Source organism: Aotus nancymaae, unplaced genomic scaffold (genome assembly GCF_030222135.1).
Source record: "Aotus nancymaae isolate 86718 unplaced genomic scaffold, 86718_ANA_hifiasm-v0.15.2.pri h1tg000057l, whole genome shotgun sequence".
NCBI lineage: Eukaryota > Metazoa > Chordata > Mammalia > Primates > Aotidae > Aotus > Aotus nancymaae.
In genome coordinates this window covers 13639632-13659254 of record NW_026988471.1, presented here as the reverse complement: position 1 = coordinate 13659254, position 19623 = coordinate 13639632, and positions in this window count along the sequence as shown.

Below are 19623 nucleotides of genomic sequence, written 5' to 3'. Positions count from 1 at the left end.
TTTTATGATGTTTCTACTTCACTACCCTTCCAGTGACTATATTTTACTCCAAAAATACAGGGTCAAAGGGGCATAACGCATACAAAACCCAGACACAGGAAACCTAGGCCTACCTTAAGTCCCTTTGACATGTCACTCCAGTAGGTTGATTAAAAGGGATTAGCCAATATGAGAAAGTTAGAATTCCTCATGCGGTTGTGCTGATAGTTTGCTTTGGTTTTAGATTTAATCTTCATGGAAATGTACATTTACTTTATCACAGAATAAATGTGTTGCAATTGTTTAATGTTCCTTCATGTTTGGTCTTTACCTTTGAGATTCTGAAACATTTCCTAGATAGTTGGTAAGTAGGTAGGTATAGGTTAGGGCTGGGGTTAGACCCAACTGGGAAGGATTTTGTGAGGGGCCTTCACAAAGGATTTTGTGCTATCTTTTCCCAACATCACCAGCTCCCCAGCTTAACTCATTACACTCTGAAAGTCTCTTTTCTGAAATCTATGCCTTTGTTGAGGACATTCCAGAAATTACTAAGGCAGTCTTTACTTTGGGTGGGGATGAGGAGATGGATGATCAGAAATCATGTTCATGCTCTTTCTCTCCTGTATGCTCAGCTGGCTCATGTGAAAGCATCTGCCATTTCTGGAAGCCTAGAGAAGAAAATACTTATCATTTTTCTCCACTTGGCTCTCTTCCAGAGAGGAGAAGAGACCTACCTGATTAATAGAGTTTGGGGACAGATCCTTGCAGATGCATGGCCCCTCCTTTTCCACTCTCTCTTGCTTGCAGGATATGTGTGTCTCCAACTTCTCTTCCATGTGATAAATGACTAGGACAAGCTCTTCCATGGGATGAAGCACCCTAGATTCTCCTGATGCTTTGTATGTGACTAGGCAAGTAAAATCAACTGTAATGGTCCAGCGGGGAAGGAGTTGGCAGAGGGGATATGCTACAAAGCCCATCTTGGCTTCTAGTCCAAACCAACTTTTCTAGTCCAGTTTTACCTGTGATCAGGCTGACATCTTCATCCTGACTCCTTTACTGTATATGTTTTTTAGTGGGTTCAGAACCAGATGGGTTGAGCCTACTCCCAAGTAGGATATCTCATCAGCTCCTAGTTTTCACTGAAACATGGTTTAAGGGAGAAAGCTTTCCAAGTCTATTGAGATTGCTATATTAGTGATTTCCCACATAGTCAAATAACCCATGTTAGGCAGCTGTGACATTTTATAACTGGGAGGGTAGTAAGATATGAACAACAGCCCAAGTTGCTTAGACATTCACCTTCCAGTTCTTACTCCCTTTGAAGCTTCAGCTCAAGAAAACCACCTCTGGTTCCTTGAACAACACAAGCACTCTTCTGAGACTACTGTGCCTCGTTCATTCTTCCTCAGTGGCGTTAATCATTCTCTCTTCTCACGGTCAGTTGTGTCTTTCCCTCAGTGACCTTTTGTGTACCTAGGGTTACATTCAGCAGATAATATATTTCTCTATACATCTTAGTTAATATGCAGCTACATACAGCAGGCATTTGTATTAAAATAGATATTAGAAGAGGTAAAGATCACAAGAGAGACTATTAATGCAAATAATTCCTTATCTAATTAGGGAAATTATAATATATTACAGTTGTAGTAGTCCAATAGAGAATCCAAGTTTGTTCTCATTCTACGCAACAGTATTACATTTTTCCTACTTGGAATGTAGTCATTTTCATTTTTATTTAAACTTGTATTTTCTTTTTCTTTTTCCCTTTTTTTTTTTTTTTTTTTTTTTTTTTGTTTGAGATGGAGTCTCACTCTCTTGCCGGGATGTAGCGCAGCGGCATGATCTCCACTCACTGCAACCTTGACCTTCCGAGTTCAAGCGATTCTCCTGCCTCAGCCTCCAGAGTACCTGGGACTACAGGTACACACCACCATACCCAGCTAATTTTTGTATTTTTAGTAGAGACAGGGTCTCACCATGTTGGCCAGGACAGTCTCGATCTCTTGACCTCGTAATCTGCCCGCCTCGGCCTCTCAAAGTGCTGGGATTACTGGCATAGGCCACCACACGCGGCCAAAACTTGTATTTTCTCTTGTAAACCCTCTTCAACCAGTTCTATATCTACTTGCCCCATGCTGTAATCTCTTCAACTATAAACAAAGTAAATATGTTTTGATATAAAAATGTTAAGAGATGGAGTTTTAGAATTTAGAGATTATCTGGTACAGCCCTGCCATAAAATGCATGAAAAAAGCAGGACCTAGAAAAATGAATTAACTCCCAAACATGCCAGTTACCAGTTAATTAGTTTACGTCAGACTAGACGAAGCCCTGTTGTTTAATACAAAACAGTTCTGACTTTGTATTCAGTCAGAATATTTTTATTCGGTAATAGAAACAGACTTTAAAAAACCTGTACCAAAAACATAACTTGTAGATTTCTCCTACATTTTCCTTTAGCCTCTTATGATTCCATCAGTTCATGCTGAAAGTCTTTCAGATATTTACTCATTCATCCAATACTTGTTTGTCTACTATGAACTACTACTGTAAGCCCTAGGAACAGAGAGAAAATTAAGACCTGGTCCCTGCCATTAAGAAAGCTATGGTCTTGATTATGTAAACAGGCAATTAAGGAATAAGGTCCTAGGATATTTGCAGGATGCTAGAGGTGCATAGAGAATGGAGGTACCTAGAATGATTTAAAAAGCTAGGGAGGACTTCCTCTAGGAGGCCATCTGGAAGATAAAGTTAATTAGCCAGTTAAATGGATATGTGGGGACTGAATGATGACAGAATATTCTAAGAGATAGCAGTGTGTTTGAAGGCATAAAGAGTCAGAGAGCACCATACATCAGCAATGTCGCAAGTAGTTTAGGATTGCTAGAACATAGCACATGAGGATAGAGTGTCCTCACTGAATTCAAATTCAGCTCAAACACTTTTTATTCAAAGAATAATGACCTATTCTCCTCACCTCCCCAGGCACCTCTCTACAAGTTTTCCCTTTGCTTCATTTCATTATAGTAAAGTTTATTATTTTACATATTATATGTCTGTGTGATGTACATGTCCCTGGAGTCTTTTGGTCTGAGTCTTGAAATCCCTCTGTTGGTAGAGTGTATAATTGAACGCTTCACTCTTTCCTGTATCCATGCCTTTTGCTGTATAAATTTGTAGTTTGCTCTACAAAAGACAGTGTACTTCCCTCTGACTATAACCTTGGCCATGTGATTTGTTATCACTAGTGGGCTGTTAGTGGATGTGATGTAAGTGTGCATGTGTAATGGGCCTTGCCCTCCTGCCCCTCCATCATGGCCATGAGAACATCTTCCTCCACTCTCCACCAAGTAGCTACATCACTTCATTCTGCACCCAAGATTTAGACACTTAGAGTAGATCTGGAGATCTACGCCAGCTGGACCCATAGCTTGAAGACCAGCTGTCCAGGCAAGCCCACAGCTTGAAGACCAGCTGTCCACCCCAGCTGACCTGTAGATGAGAAGCAAACCCAGCTGGATCGGCAGAGCCACTCATGTCTGACTCATGAGTGAAAAATAAAAGCTTATGTTTAGATGCCACTAATTTAGGGGTTGTTTTTCAGACAGAAATCGTTGAAATGCCCTCCATATAGCCTTGGCCTATGTTGCCTAAGGAATGGGTGTGCAAGGTTTCAAAGCATTTACACCTAGTTGACTGGGCTTTCCATCAACCTACTCAGTCCTTGCCGTGCCTGTCTCTGTGAATCATTCCATTCATTTCCAGGGCTCCTCGCGGGAAACCCTAGTCTAGATACCTAGGGAGAGCAGACAACATCATTGAAGCTAGATTCCAGCAGAGGAGATAGGAAATAACATTACGTAAGTGAAATATAGGAGACCTGTAGAAAGTAAAATGTGGAACAATTTGAGCTTGACTGGATGTGGGATGCATAATCCAACCATCCCAGACTGTCCTGGGAATGTAGATGGGGCCTGGGCTCTTTCAAATGGATGATTACAAAAGCTGAAGACATGAGCTCATCTTTTTTTACTGTTTATATTATCTTTGTGATACTAAGCACAGAATTTACTTAGTTCTTAATATTTTATCTACCTGATGCTTAGTATTTCATTTGTTAAATGACACAAATCCTTACAGACCACCATAATTTAAAGCGGCTGCATGAAATAATAGATGAACAAGTACTTTGGACCCCCCCAAATATATACAGTTGTAAGAAGTAATAATTGTTCTTTTTAAAAGGCTTAACAAGCATTTGGAAAAATATATTAGAATTTTTACAAAATTAGATATTATTTTTATCAAATTCAGTTTTAAATAATGCCTTTCCATATTAGTGCAGTACCGAACTGTTAACATGACATTTTTTCATGCATTACTCAATTTTATCTAATTGACATCTAAAGATCACCTAGTGTACCTGGAGAGAATGGCAGCAGAAAACCTCTCCTACTAAGTCTCTTAGGAACGGGGAGGCCAAGAGACAAAATTTGTAAACAAAGTCATCTGCCATTGCCTGATACGGTAACATTTCACCACTCATCTCTAGTCAGCCACAGCACATGGGTACTTATAGGGTGATTGTGAGGGATGTAGAAGGATGGATTATCAGTATAAAACAGTCACTCTTGGATTGAGTATTTGCCTCCCTTCCAGATATAGAGAACAAATAGGCTTGAAAATGATATGTGTCTTAATCTTCACCCCTCACCCCAACAAGATGACAACATGTTAAGATATATAGGCGATAACAGTTAAAACAGTTTAGGTTACTTCAGGAAGTCATAAATAAATTCTTATTAAACTTTACCAAGAAGAAATTATATAGGTTATTATCTCTTATACTGATAGTATAACATTAGGTATTAATGTTAAAAACACTTTCAATAATGAAAGCAAAGATATACTAATTAGAAATTATTTAAAAGCACTATCTAAACAATTTCTGTGTTTAAGTAGAAATTAAAACTACAATATGTTTATTGTAAACCTAGTAAAAATAAAGAAACTAGCAAAAACCTAGTAAAAATAAAGAAACTGTAAGAGAAGGTAGAGAATGGGACCAAAGCGAAACACACAGGGAAATGAATAATAATGAATAATTTCACTATTGAAAACATCAATATTAATTAAGTTAATTAAGGATGAACCTTATGATATTTTAATGTGTAGGAATAACAATAAAAATCAAAGAAATTGTAGGATGAAAGGGCAAACAAGGATTATAAGCTAATGCATTTATACAAAGAAGAGTAGCATTGGAAAATTCTAAATACAATTTTTAAATTTTTTGGATTGAGAATAAATCATGAAGAGCTCTATACTAATCCATTTGACTATCTCAAAACAAAACTAATTTTTCTATGAAAATATAAACAAACATGTTTCAAGAAGAATGAAAAACCTGACTAAAACATGAAATTTAAAACATAGTAGAAAACCTATAATTTGGAATGACCCCAGGACCAGACAATGTTAAATATTTTATGGCGTTATGAAATAATTCCCATGCTATTGAAGTTATTTCAAAGCAAAGAAAAGACAGAAATGTTCCCAAATTTATTTCACCAAAATGTGATAGTGATAGCACAGAAGGAACAAAGATCTCATCTAAAATTTTGAAAATAGATGGGAAAAACTGTGAAATGTCAAGAAATTAAGATCCAGAACTGTATTTAAAGATTAGTATACTATAACCATGTTGGTTTTATTCTTGAAATAAAAGGCTGTTATAAAATTAGTTGTATTATTTTAATATATCTTCTTTATGTATTAGAGAAGAAACATTTCTAATAATCTCAAAAAGCATGAGAAGTTATTTTACCCATTCCAGATTAATGAGAAACAAAAGCACATACAGCAACCACATGTAGTGAACTGGGAATTATAAAGACACTTCTTAAACATTAAAAGAATATTTAAAATGAAGAACCAACCACATACCAGTGTTGAATAATTAGAGATATTCCAATAAAAATTAGGTGCAAGTCAAGGTCCAAAAAGCCCATTATCACAACTGTTCAAGAAACTTTAGACCATTCAGTAATACATGAAAGAAACAAAAGTTTCAGTGATTACAAAGGAGAAGCAAAATTATCATTGATAGAAGATGATGTGTTTGCCTATCTAGAATATCAAAAATAGTCAATTATCCAGGATATCCAAGAGAATCAATAACCTGTTTGAATGAACACACAAGTTAGTACTATGACTGGACTTTTTTTTTTTTTTTCTTTTGAGACAGAGTCTTGCTCTGTCGCTAGGGGCCAGGCTGGAGTACAGTGGCGTAATCTCGGCTCACTGCAATCTCCGCCTCCTGGGTTCAAGCAATTCTCCTGCCTCAGCCTCCTGAGTAGCTGGGACTACAGGTGCCTGCCACCACGCCCAGCTACTTTTTGTATTTTTTTAGTAGAGACGGGGTTTCACCATGTTGGCCAGGATGGTCTCGATCTCTCTCTCTTTTTTTTTTTTTTTTTTTTTTTTTTTTTTGAGACGGAGTTTCGCTCTTGTTACCCAGGCTGGAGTGCAATGGCGCGATCTCGGCTCACCGCAACCTCCGCCTCCTGGGTTCAGGCAATTCTCCTGCCTCAGCCTCCTGAGTAGCTGGGATTACAGGCACGCGCCACCATGCCCAGCTAATTTTTTGTATTTTTAGTAGAGACGGGGTTTCACCATGTTGACCGGGATGGTCTCGATCTCTTGACCTCGTGATCCACCCGCCTCGGCCTCCCAAAGTGCTGGGATTACAGGCGTGAGCCACTATGCCCAGCCGACTGGACTTTTAAAATATGAAAATGAACTGCTTTTGTAGGTACCAGATATAGCTAGATAGAAATTATAGCAGAGAAAAATCAAATAACAAACACTGCTGAACCTCTACAAGACCCAGGAATAACAGGAAACGTGCGGATATGCATAAGAAGATTGTCAACTTTTATAGCAGAATGCAAAGGAAACATGAATAAATGGGAAGACATTTCATGTCCTCAGTTGAGAAAATAAAATATTTTCACTAATTTCAGGTTTAATTATATTCTAGTTTTTAAAATGTAATGCATTATATTTTAGATGTCAAAGTACTTCTAAGAATAAATAAATAGCAAAGCAAGTTTTGGGGTTGTGAGAATCTTGGGTATTTTTCCTACCAGATGTTAAAACATGTTTTAAAATGACAATGATTAAAACAATGTTCTGTTATTGACTTAGTCGAACAGATGGCACAAACAAACTGGGTGACTTGAGGAGAATTGAGTAAAGGAACTGTTTATAAAAGTGTAGGCAGATTTTAGAGGAACGGCTAAGGAATTATGCAATACTCCAGGCCAACCATAGACCTGAAAGGTGGTGAGGAGATGAGGCAGTTATAAATCCAGTGATGGGAGAGCAGTGGAAGACAGACATCTGGCAGGTGCTGAGCCCTTCTAGAGGGACAAACTGACCCATGCATGGCCAGAAGGAAGCCAAGGCAAAAAATGCTCCAACATAACTTAGCTCCTTCCTCTGTCTCCTGTGATCTCTCTCACTAGTCAAATCCAGCCAGAAGCCAGAGAGCAAAGGAGTGTGTGGATGCAGTCTCTAGGTGTTGACAGGGGACAGATAAGAGTGGACATAGTGTTGGCTGGGCGCGGTGGCTCATGCCTGTAATCCCAGCACTTTGAGGGGCCGGGGTGGGCAGATCACCTGATGTCAGGAGTTCGAGACCAGCCTGACCAAGATGGAGAAATCCTGTCTCTACTAAAAGTACAAAATTAGCTGGGTATGATGGAGCATGCCTGTAATCTCAGCTACTCAGGAGGCTGAGGCAGGAGAATTGCTTGAACCTGGGAGAGGGTGAGCTGACATCTCACCACTGTATTCCAGCCTGGGCAAGAAGACCGAAACTCCATCTAAAAAAAAAAAGAGTGGACATAGTGGTTAGATCCAGAGAATGAATCTTAAATAACCACAGAAAATAGCTCACAAAATGCCAGAATTGATAATGGACTAGATTAGATAGTCCAAAAATACACTCTGAAATATTCATTCATTCAACAAATATTCAATGAGTGCCTACTCAATGCATAAAAACATATAAATCAATAAGGTAAGTAGAATTATTCAATAAGTGGCACTAGAAAATTGAGCAGCTCTTTGGAAAAATTAGATTAGTGCCTGTGCAAATAGACACATTCAGCACCCACTCCCACCTCTTTCCAGCTTGGCTTCTTGTACCATAGAAGCTGGGAAGCTTAAAACCACAAGCTGTACAATACAATGGGTGAAAGCGCAGATTCAGGAGCTGGACAGCCTGGGTAAAAATTCTAGGTCTGCCATCCAATAGCTTTGTGATATTGGGTAATCACTTAACTCTGTGCCTCAGTTTCCGTGTACACAAAATGGGTACAATAATAACATTTCAGAGGATATTGTAAAACTTAAATTAGCTAATATCTGTAAAATCCCTTAGAGTAATGCATGGCATGCAATAAGCATTGCATAGCATTAGCTTTTATTATATTTTTCAGACATGGGTTTTGCCTACGAGATACACATCTAGATGCATATCAAAGAGATCCCAGTTCACTACATGTTCGCTGCCCATTGGAAGGCAGAAATGAGCACCATGAAGTGATAAGAGTGCCCCAAGAAACTGGGTCTCTTGGTAGAGATATTGAACTGTTCTGGTGCTGCTAAAGCGGGCTTTCTCTCCGGTTCCTAGCACCCAGAAGTACTGGGTTTCTCCTAAAATACTCACCTGGGGTGATCTAAGATTTCTGGCTCTTGGCTGTGTGGCATCCAAGTTTTGTGCCCTTACCCTCCGGGTAATTCAGTCAATTAGCTTAAACTATGTAATAAATCCCTCTTACCTTAAACCAGCTAAAATAGATCCATTGTTTGACTAGTAAAGATCCTTGCCCTATGCCAAAATAAAACCCAGAAATTCAAATACTTGATTGTAAAATTAAAGCATTTAACAATCAGAAAATAAATGTGAGCTCTTAAATGACTTCAGCTTGGACAAAAATTATTGTACATATAAAGATACTGGAAATAATCTTGAGATTTAACCACATTGTTTATATATTAAAAATCATAATTTTATGTTATTTTTATATTTATGTATGTTTATGTATTAAAGATCAGAATTAAAATACATATAGAAGATCAAGAACAAAATTTCAACAAACATGAGAGTAGTCATACTTTCAACATATTAGTGTTTATATAGATTATTATAAAAACATTAAAGTAGCAATATAAATAAATCCAGAAGATGTCATCAAATAATTTATATTAAACATATTTATATTTAGGCCGGGTGTAGTGGTTCACACCTGTAGTCCCAGCACTTTGGGAGCCTGAGGCGGATTGATCCCCTGAGGTCAAGAGTTTGAGACCAGTATGGCCAACATGGCGAAACCCCGTCTCCACTAAAAACACAAAAATTAGCTGGGCATGTTGGCAGATGCCTGTAATCCCAGCTACTTTGGAGGTTGAGGCAGGAAAATGTCTTGGGCCGGTGAGGTAGAGGCTGCAGTAAGCCAAGATCATGCCCTTGTGCTCCAGCCTGGATGACAGAATGAGATCAGTCTCAAAAAAGAATAAGTATGTATGTATATATATTTATATTTATATCTAATTATATTATAATTTATAATCAACTTATATTTAAATATAATAAATATATTCCAATAAAGACATGTAAGACGTGTTTATTGGTAATTTAAAAATGCAAATTAAATGTAAAATATCTTTTTTCTTTTTTACCAACTTGGCAAAAAAAGAAAAAGAATTAAAGGATTTAATTTTTATGCTGGCAGAGAAGGTTGTGAGGAAGTACATGCATTCTCTGTTGGTGGGAACACAGACTGGCGAAATCATTCTAGAGGACAATTTGGTAACATTTACTGAGGCTTTATGCAACCTACTCCTGGCTCTAAAAGCCATGCTTCAAGCTGTGGCTGGTACATAGAAAACAGCTTGAAAACAAAATCTATTTCAGGCAATTGCCCACAGCCACTCCTGCTTATTCCTGACTGCTGCTCTCTGCAACTCTCCCTTGTCTCCCAGTTCCAGCTTCAAAGCCCACTTTGGATTTGAGAGCTTTTGAACCCTCCTTTAATGCCAAACTGTTCAGATTTCTCGGGTCTCCAGATTGTATTTTACAGCTCACCCAATCCAAGAGCCCACTCTAGTTTCCCAGTGTCTCCTTCTGTCTCAGAATGAGATTTCTCCAGTTCTCCCTACCAAGCCCAGCCACAGCCCCCACTGGCTGGCCCTGCCCAAGCTGTCTCCTTCACCTGCTACATCCCTCCTCATCCTTCTTCAGTGACTACCTCAACAGTTCCCAACGAGATCCACGGCTGATTAATTTTTGTCAAGTGCCAAAGTTAATATGTACATTTTAGAATAAGTATAATTGAAAAGGGTCCTTAAATGCTACACAGTATTTTTTATTTGATATTATTGTATGTGACTGAACCAATTATATGCTATCTCTTATTGACCACTTTCAACAATATAATTTCTTTGACTATATTTTCTGTAGCTTTGCTCTAAGCTTTTTAGTGATTACTGTTCTCCTCAAATAATTTTGATTCTTCCTGCTCCAGGGAAGTAAAATTCCTCCCTTCTCATTTAAGAATCAATAGACTTTGTGAGTCATGGCTTTAGCAATTTTGAAACTTTCTATCTTCTTTTTCTCCAAATTTGGAGCAAAATATGAATTGTCTTTAAAGGAGGGAAAAAATGGAAAAGCCACTTTGATATCCCTTTTCCATTTCTTGCTGTATCTCCAATTAATATGGGCCATTTTGTACAGTTAATTCTCTGTAGAAATCAAAATGAATTTTGAAGAGAGAGTGAATGGGTTAGATTAAATGGCAGGTAGAGCAGCCAGACAGAGATCGTTACTTCCTCATTTCAACACCTTAATAGCCTTTCCAAAGTATTATCTTGACTGTCCTGGGGGAGAGGCAGCCATTGTGTATTTATCTGAAGATTGCCCACTTTAGAAGTTCAAATAGGATAACAGTCCCTTAGGGGTAACTTTACCTTACCTTCTTAAATGCTTAAAACACACACGTGCACGCACGCACACACACACACACACGCCCTGGTTAAGATTATTTTATTACATTTTTCATCTTTCAAAATAGCTAGTCCAGATTTGTGTTTGTATTAATTTTTACTAAGCTTAAATGTAATCCACAGGCAAGATAAAGAAATGTTAGAAATAATTTGCAGCCAGAGTGCAGAAAAAGGGTTTGTTTATTATTTCTAGAGGCATAAAGTTTCATCAAAACATATTTGTCAAATATCTTCCTTTTGACACTCACTAGGGACATTGAGGGTCTTAATAACACTATTGATGATACACAGGGGTGGGGATGAGCAGGTGAAATTTTAAAATGCCGTGTTACCATGGTGATATGCATAGACTGTTATAGAGCCTTATCGGAATGGAGGGCAGTGCTAGCAGACATTCCTAGGAATTCTGCAGGGATCTATCTAGAGATGATGTTTGGGGTTGAATGAGTAACAGGAGAAATCCATCTAGATAACAGAAGAAGGAGTTTACTAAAGAGGATGAGAAGCTGGAGAGTAGAAATGGCAGGAGAAATGGCTGAAAGGCAAAGAAGAATGAGACTTATTGCAATAATTGATAGTAATAAGTGCAACTTCTTGAAGGGCAAAATAGATGCACAGCCAAACATGTCCAAACCCTTTTATTCATTCATATTATTTCCAGAAGCCTATTTCAAAGAAATAATGCTAATTATGTGAAGAAAAAATGTACAAAGCTATTTATAGCAGGTATTTTTTAATATTAAAATATGAGAAACAATCTCAAAGCCCAACTATCCAGAACACTTTAAATTAATTCAATTATTATAAAATAAAAGAACACTGCAGTTTCATTAGAAAATTAGAAAGAAAAATTGTCCCACATTATTCTAAAATGATATGTCAGTTATGGTTGTAGTTGTACAAAACTTAAAGGCAGAAGGATTAAAAATAGAAAAGGATCATAAAAATTGCCTCAGCTGGGAGTCAAAATAAGTTCTTTTGTTTTCATTTATAAGGCTTTAAGATGATTTAATAATACATTTTAAAAATAGTCGTTATGGTCTACAAAAAGGAAACTCCAACCTAGTGAATTCTAAACTTCTACACTTGGACTTGTACCTTGAGTCTAAATTTCCAATTTAATGTAATAGTTCTCTTAGTCCATGATGAACTACAAGAAGACCTTGTAGAAAAGGTGGATTTGAGAAATTAAAATTTGCACTTTCAATCAAAATATATCCTAAGAGCCATAATTACTTCTGGCTGATTCAGAGTGCTATGTCCTGCTAACCTGGCCAGGGGTCTTTCAGGATAAATTTGCAGACTTGCGATAAGCTACTGGTATAAGTTCCTCACCCTGGTTACTCAGTTAACAAAAAGATCTGTCGGCTATAATTTGACTATAGTTCACGCTCCAGCACTTACTGGCCTCCTTTTGAGGCTCCCTATTCTCATCTGAGAACTTGATCAGAGTAATCTGACTTTGTCTATTTTGTCTATTTCATTAAACTGGGCTTAGTTAAGATTGGCTCAGGAGTTGTCTGAGACCTTGTGTTGAAATCTCCAGAGTTTGAATGGGAATTCTGGGACCATCAGGTGAATGACAACAAAATCACCTTGGCAGCTCTCTTGAAAACATACAAAACTGAGTCTCAACCTCAGAGATTCAGCTGGTCTTGGAGATGACTCTGGCAACTGTACATTTTAAAACCTTCACTGAAAGTGACTTCCTGCACCCTGTATTGGTGAAATGGCTTGAACTAGACTAACCTTTCAGCTGATAGTAATTATAAATTCTGGGGTAGGGGAAGAACCCAGTTGCTTGTAAATACTGATAATGACCCCCAAACAGGCAGAAACTGAGAGATAATTCAATCTGTGAAAGAAGGAAATCACAGCAAGCAAAAATCTGTATTTTTAAAACTTTTTCCCTGATGATTGACCCAATCTGCATGGCATGTGAGTATAGAGTTCAAGCATAAAGTAACCATATTACTAGGCTGGGAAGTCAGATGTTAGAATTAGAGGATGTCATATTGTCTGAGAATTGAAGAGGGAATCTTAAAAAGGAAGGAAACATGTGGAAAGCCTCAAAATCTGTTTACAAATTTCCCTTAAATTCTTGGTTGAATCCTAAAATGCATGATGTGGTCAAGACTTCAAAAAGTCCAAAGGAAAACAAACAATGAAAAGTTGAAAGAGCTGAGCACAGATTTTAGCAGCTTCCAAGTACAGGGTGGACAGAATTAGAAATTAGACACTATCAAGCCAGGATTTATAACAACTATAATAATTATACTAAATAGGGAAATGTGACTATAGTAGGAGAAAAAAAGAAGAATGTAAGGATATGTATGAAAATTGAAAATAAGAGCTAACTAATTTGGGGGAGGAAGGCAGCAAATCACACTGCCACGTATGCACCTATGCAACAACCTTGCATGTTTTTCACATGTACCCCAAAACCTAAAATGCAATTAAAAAAAAGATTATTGTAAACAACAACAACAAAAAATAAAATACCAGTTTTTCTCTTAAAAAAAAAAGAATTAAAATATATGACAATGAAAATTTAAAAATTAAATGAGTATGATTAACAGCAAATTTTAATAACAGAACTGATATTGAAGATGCAGTAGTAAAAATAATACTAGCTGAAACACAGAAAACAGATTGTAAAATATGAACAAAGCTATAATGACCTGTGAAACAAAATCAAGTGGGCTAACATGCATGTAATTTACTAAGAGAGAGAGAAAAATGAGGAATTAATATTTGAGGAATATTGACTGGAAAATGTCTAATTATCAAAATTGGCTAACCACAGATAAGGTCTGCAAATCCTAAAAAGGATAAATGCAAGGAATACCACACCCAAGTATATCATAGTCAAACTGTAGTAAATCACTAATTTAAAAAAAATGTCTGAAAAGCAACTAATTAAAAAATTAGAAATATTCGGTACATGACAGATTACACATAGGCTAAAAATAATAAGAATGACAGCTGACTATGAATTCAAAATAATGGTGACAAGAAGAGAATGGAGTGATATCACATTGCTAAAAATTAAAAATACAGTCTATATCAAGCAAACGTGTGTTTCAAAAAGGAAGGTGAAATAATGACCTCTTACATAAGTGAAAGTCAGTAAAATTTGTTATTAGCAGTCTCGCACTACAGAAACTGCTAAGTTCTTTAGTAAGTGAAATGATAGCAAATGAAAATTGGGATCCATGAAAAAGAATAAAGAGGAGTAGTACTGTGGTATATATGTGATTAATATGAAAGTCCTTTTCTTTTTTTTCTTAAATTCTCTAAAAAAAGGAATTATTTTAAGACTAAACCAACAATGTACTATGGTTTTATAGCAAATTTAGAAGTAAACTATGACAACAATAATACAAAGAATGGAAGGCAGTATATAGCGTTGTATGTTTCTTTATTATGCACCAAGTAATATAATATTAATTCAATGACAAAATTCCTAGGCAAAACTACAGAAAATTATACAAAGCTAAAAATTCAATAAACAAAATAGGTAGAAATCTGAAGCTATTTCATTAACTCAAAAAAGACAGGAAAGAAACAAATAACAGAAGGCATAAATAGAAAAATAGCAAGATGTTAGACTTGAAACACAAGCATACCAATAATTACAACAAATATAATTGGACTAACCCCTTCAATTAGAACATGATATTTTCAGGATAGATTTTTTAAAAGACATACTTATGCAGTGTTTATGAGGCAAATTTTAATTACAAAGACATAGGTTGGAAATAGTAGGATGCAAACCCTAAGTCAAAGAAAGATAGTGTAGCTGTATAATGTCAGGCAAAGAGGACTTCTAGACAAGAAGTATAAGCAGAGATAGAGGGATATTTTAAAATGATAAAGGATCTCTCTCAATAATAGCAGAAATAAAAAAAATCATTAAGTACATGGAAGATTTGAGCAACACTCTTGAATAACTTGACCCTGTAGGCATATATAAAACATTAGGTTAAACAACTGCAGAATTAATAATCTTTTGAGGTATATAGGACACATGTAGCAAGATAAATTACATGGGCCATAAATAGAGTCTTAATATACTTCAAAGCATTGAATTCATATAGCATATACTTTCTTTTCACACTGGAATTAAACTAGAAATCAGAAACAATATCTATAGAATATTTGAAAATTAAGAAACATTTTAAAATAGTGCTTAGGTCAAATAAAAAGATTTATAGATCCAATAAATTTCTAACTAGATTGATTACAGTAAAAAAAAGAGACTGAAAACGAAAGTTACCACATTCCTTGAACATCTTCACGGGTGATTGTAGCCCACAAAGTGATCGTCTCTGTTCTAAAGGATGCCACATATTTCCTAATTAACTTGTGTCCTGCCATTTCTCTAATCCATACCACCATATCTCCAAACTTTTTCTACCTCTTCAGAATTAAAATTTTTAAGGGTGCTCTCCTTTGCCCATAGGATAATGTCCTGGTTTCTTAATTTGATATAAAATATATTTCATGACCATTTCTTGCTTATCCAACCTCTTTTATTTTCATTTCCACCTATATCTTGCATTCCAGCTATAAAACCAAAACATTTAAGTACATTTTTATTGATTCAATGATGCACCTTTTTCATCTTTTAACATTTCTAATATTGGGATGTATTTTGTGATCAATAGTATCATATAAAAATTTGCATATTTTATTAGTGCAAGTTAAAAATAATAGATGTTATGCTTTTTTCACGTGTCTTTGATTAAACACATAGGATCTTGCTTCCTCTTTTGTGTGCATCTGGAAATCTAAGCACTAAACAGTGTTCACTAATGATGCATCTATGTCAACTTTTTAAAAGTAAAAACTATTTATTGTCTACTATGTGCTAGCCTCTATGCAATGTGCTTACAGTAGCTCTAAGTTTTATGATCACATGATTAGCAAGTATTATCTTAGACTCAGGGACGTAAATTTAATGGCACAAAAAATTTAATGGCAAGCTAAAAAGTGATATAACTGGAATACAACACAAGACAATCTGGTCCTAAAACCTTTGCCATTCCCACTTCCCATGAATCCTTTCCTAGCAATCCTACATTACCTGTCAAATTAGGCATACTACTTTCAGAGCTCTCACAGTATCTATATTATAATGATTTTTCTTCCATAGCTTTCTGATTGATTTGTGAGGCAATAAATAATTTATTTCTGTATCCTTAAGATGTAGCAGAGTACCTGATACATAGCAATACTGCATAGTATAAAGTACAAGAAATTAATAGATGAGGTATCCCTCCCAACAAGGCAACTTTCCTATCCCTCCTTCCAACCATATCCATAATAGTGTCAGTGACACTGGAAAGTCAAACAATCTGAAGATAGGATTATGGTCTGGAACCGAGAAGCCTAGCCTGTAAGGCAATGCCAACAAACGGCGTTCATCTCTGCACTTACTCTTAGTGTTCAGAAACACTCTGAAACTGTCTTAGCTCAGTGAGAAGTGCAGGGATTCATACCTGTGTCATCTTCCCTGGACATGCCTGGGTGGGGGTTGGGGGAGCAGCAGCATTCCTGTGATGGGTTTGCTATCTGTGCTTGAAAGAATTCAGTTCTCTGCACCCTCAGAACCTTTGCTGTTGCTGGTCCCTCTATTTGGAAAGGTCTTCCCTTAGATATGGCTGTTTGCTACTCCCTTACTTTATTCAAAATTCCGTTTAAATATCAATTGATCAGAGAGGCAGACTTTGCCATTCATTCTAAAATATCACATTTCCCCATCACAAAATGTACTATGTATTTATTGGACTTTCAAAATTATTTATTGCACTTATGGATACTTCATATTATATATTTTTGTGTATTCACTTGTTGTTTGTCTCACCTGTGTAAGCTCCATGAGGGCAGATATTTTATTCTGTTCACCAGCCACCTGAAGAATGCCCAGTATACAGGAAATGTTGAATCAATAACATTTGTGTCCTCTTCCTTTGGTGGCAGTAGTAGCAGACAATAAGTATGAGAAAGGATACCTATGTTCTTAAATAATCTATTATCCATAAGATGGATCAATTTTGCAAAATATATTGCATTGATGTTTTACATATTCTGCATCTCTAACCATTTGTGCATTTCCTGTTCCTTTCTAAATTTTAAACCTCTACACTTCTCTCTTGCCAATCATCTTTACCATAAGACATTTTCTGTTTCTCTAAGAAGAGAGAATTTCAAAACACCTTTAACTATGCAGTCCAAAGAACCATACTTTTTGTTTTTTTAATGAATGATATTAATGATTTCAGATTATTGACCCCTACACTTTTAATTATTCTCTTTCCCAAGTATTTTCTGAAAACAGTCCTCCAAAAAGCCTGGACCTTGAAAAATTGGCTCATTTGTTAGTATCTCAAGGTCAGTTTGAGTATCACTCCCAACACTGATTGTTCTTTCTTTTCAGTGTTTGGCCTCTTGCAAGATACAGAGCCAAGTTAAGGAAGAACAGTCCTGTCTTGAATGTTAACGTTAAATTTAAAAACTTGAGGAAAGAGAATGGTGCAGTTGTCTAGTTCAGTCTGCTATTACAGAAAGTCACTAGTCATAGTGCTTGGTTCCAATAACACATTTAAGGAGTATATTGGTTAGTGTACAGTTTCAGTACCTTGTGACAGAAGTTGAAAATAACAGTGGTATACACAAGGCAGAAATTACTTTGCTTCTTCCGAAAAGACTGGAGATCCCATAGAGATGGCAGCTGTGGGCTATGAATCTCTCAGGAGCCCAGGCTCCTTTTGATCCAGTTTCTCGAACATTCCCAGAGTTTTCTCTTTGTCTACAAAGCCGTAAATTGTGCACTACTTCATCTCCACGCCAGCCAGCAGGAAAGAGAAAATAGAGTTGGGAGGGGCACACCTCATCCCTCCAGGGTCCAGGCAGGAAACTGAACATCACTCCTGTTTACACCTCATTTTTCAGAACCTAGTCACACCAAGGTGCAAGATAAATAATGTTTATTCTTGGAAGCTGTGTAGAGAACTCATTATTAGACTTGCTCTTACCGGAGACAGGGAGAGTGGTTAGTGGCATATAACTAATAGTTTTTGTCATAGGAATAGTGGGTAGGATATTTTTGGAGTCTTCAGTCTTATCTAATCAAGAACCATCAGTGGAAGACTTGGAATTCTTCTCATTAATTTCCCCTATGACCCAGAATGAGGTTTTTCTAAGAAAACAAGCTGGTGGTTTAGAAAGAGTCACTAGGAACTGTTTCTCAGTTTTGTAGGTACGAAAAAATATATGGGCAAAGATTTGTGCTGAACATACTCTCTGCTATGTTCTGAATGTTTATGTCCTCCCAAAATTTCTATGTTGAAGTCCCAAAGTGAGGATGTTAAGAACTAGGACTTTGGGGAGATAATTAGGCCTTTGAGATGAATGGAATTCATTTCTACATAGAAAAGGTTCTGGAGAGACCTCTCAATCCTTCTACCATTTGTGGTTAGAGTGCGAAGACAGATGTCTATGAGGAAGAGGGTCCTTTCCAGACACCCAATCTATCAGAGCCTTAACCTTGGATTTCGCAGCCTCCAAAGCATGAAAAATAAATGTCTGTTGTTTATAAGCTACCCAGTTTATGGTTGTTTGTTATATTAATAGCAGTCTGAATGGACTAAGATATTCTTTAAAAATGGATATATAAACCAGAAAAAAGAAGCTAACTTAGAATGAGAAAAATAGCTATTGATTGGCACAGGCAGTTTGTGTTAGCAGGATCATAAGGGAAGCTATTCAGAAAGCCAAGGGATAATTGGGAAGTTGCTAAATGAGTATAAAGAATAACAAAAGAAACCAGTTATTTCAATAAAAGTTCATAAAAATTATAAATGTAAGTGACTTCTGGAACAAGTCTTATAGACTTTTAGAACTTGGAGGATATTTAAAGGTCATCTAATTCAGTCTCCAATTTTGAGAAATGAGGAACAGAGGTCCAAAGTGGGAAAAGGACTTGATGAAAGATCTCATAGCTTACTACAAGCAGAACGAGGCAAAATGAAACAAAACAAAACAAAACAAAAATATTTCCTCGTTCCTGATACAAGAATCTTTTTCAGTTTAATTTGTACTGGATTTCATTGATTGCTTCACTTATTGAATAATTCATTCAATAAACTTAAATATTTTGAAAACTTATTTAAATAAAGAAAAACACAGCCATATAATCACCACCCAGATTAAGAAACAATGTGATCAGCACCTCAGAGGGCCCCTTAATGTTTCTCCTATTCACTATGCCCTATCCAAAAGTAACAAAATATCCAAAAGTATAAAAGATATATATATCTTTATATATAACATCATAGCTTAATTTTGTTCTTCTAAAAACTTGATGTAAACAGAGTACTATGCACTCTTTAGTTCAGCATTGTGTTAATGAGATTCATCATAATATTGCACGCAAGAGCAATTCAATGACTTTCATTGCTGTAGAATATGCCACTATATGAATATAGCACAAATTATTTGTCTACTGTAGTGTTGGAGATTTGAGTTTTCCCCAGCCTTTTGCTATGACTAATAACGCTA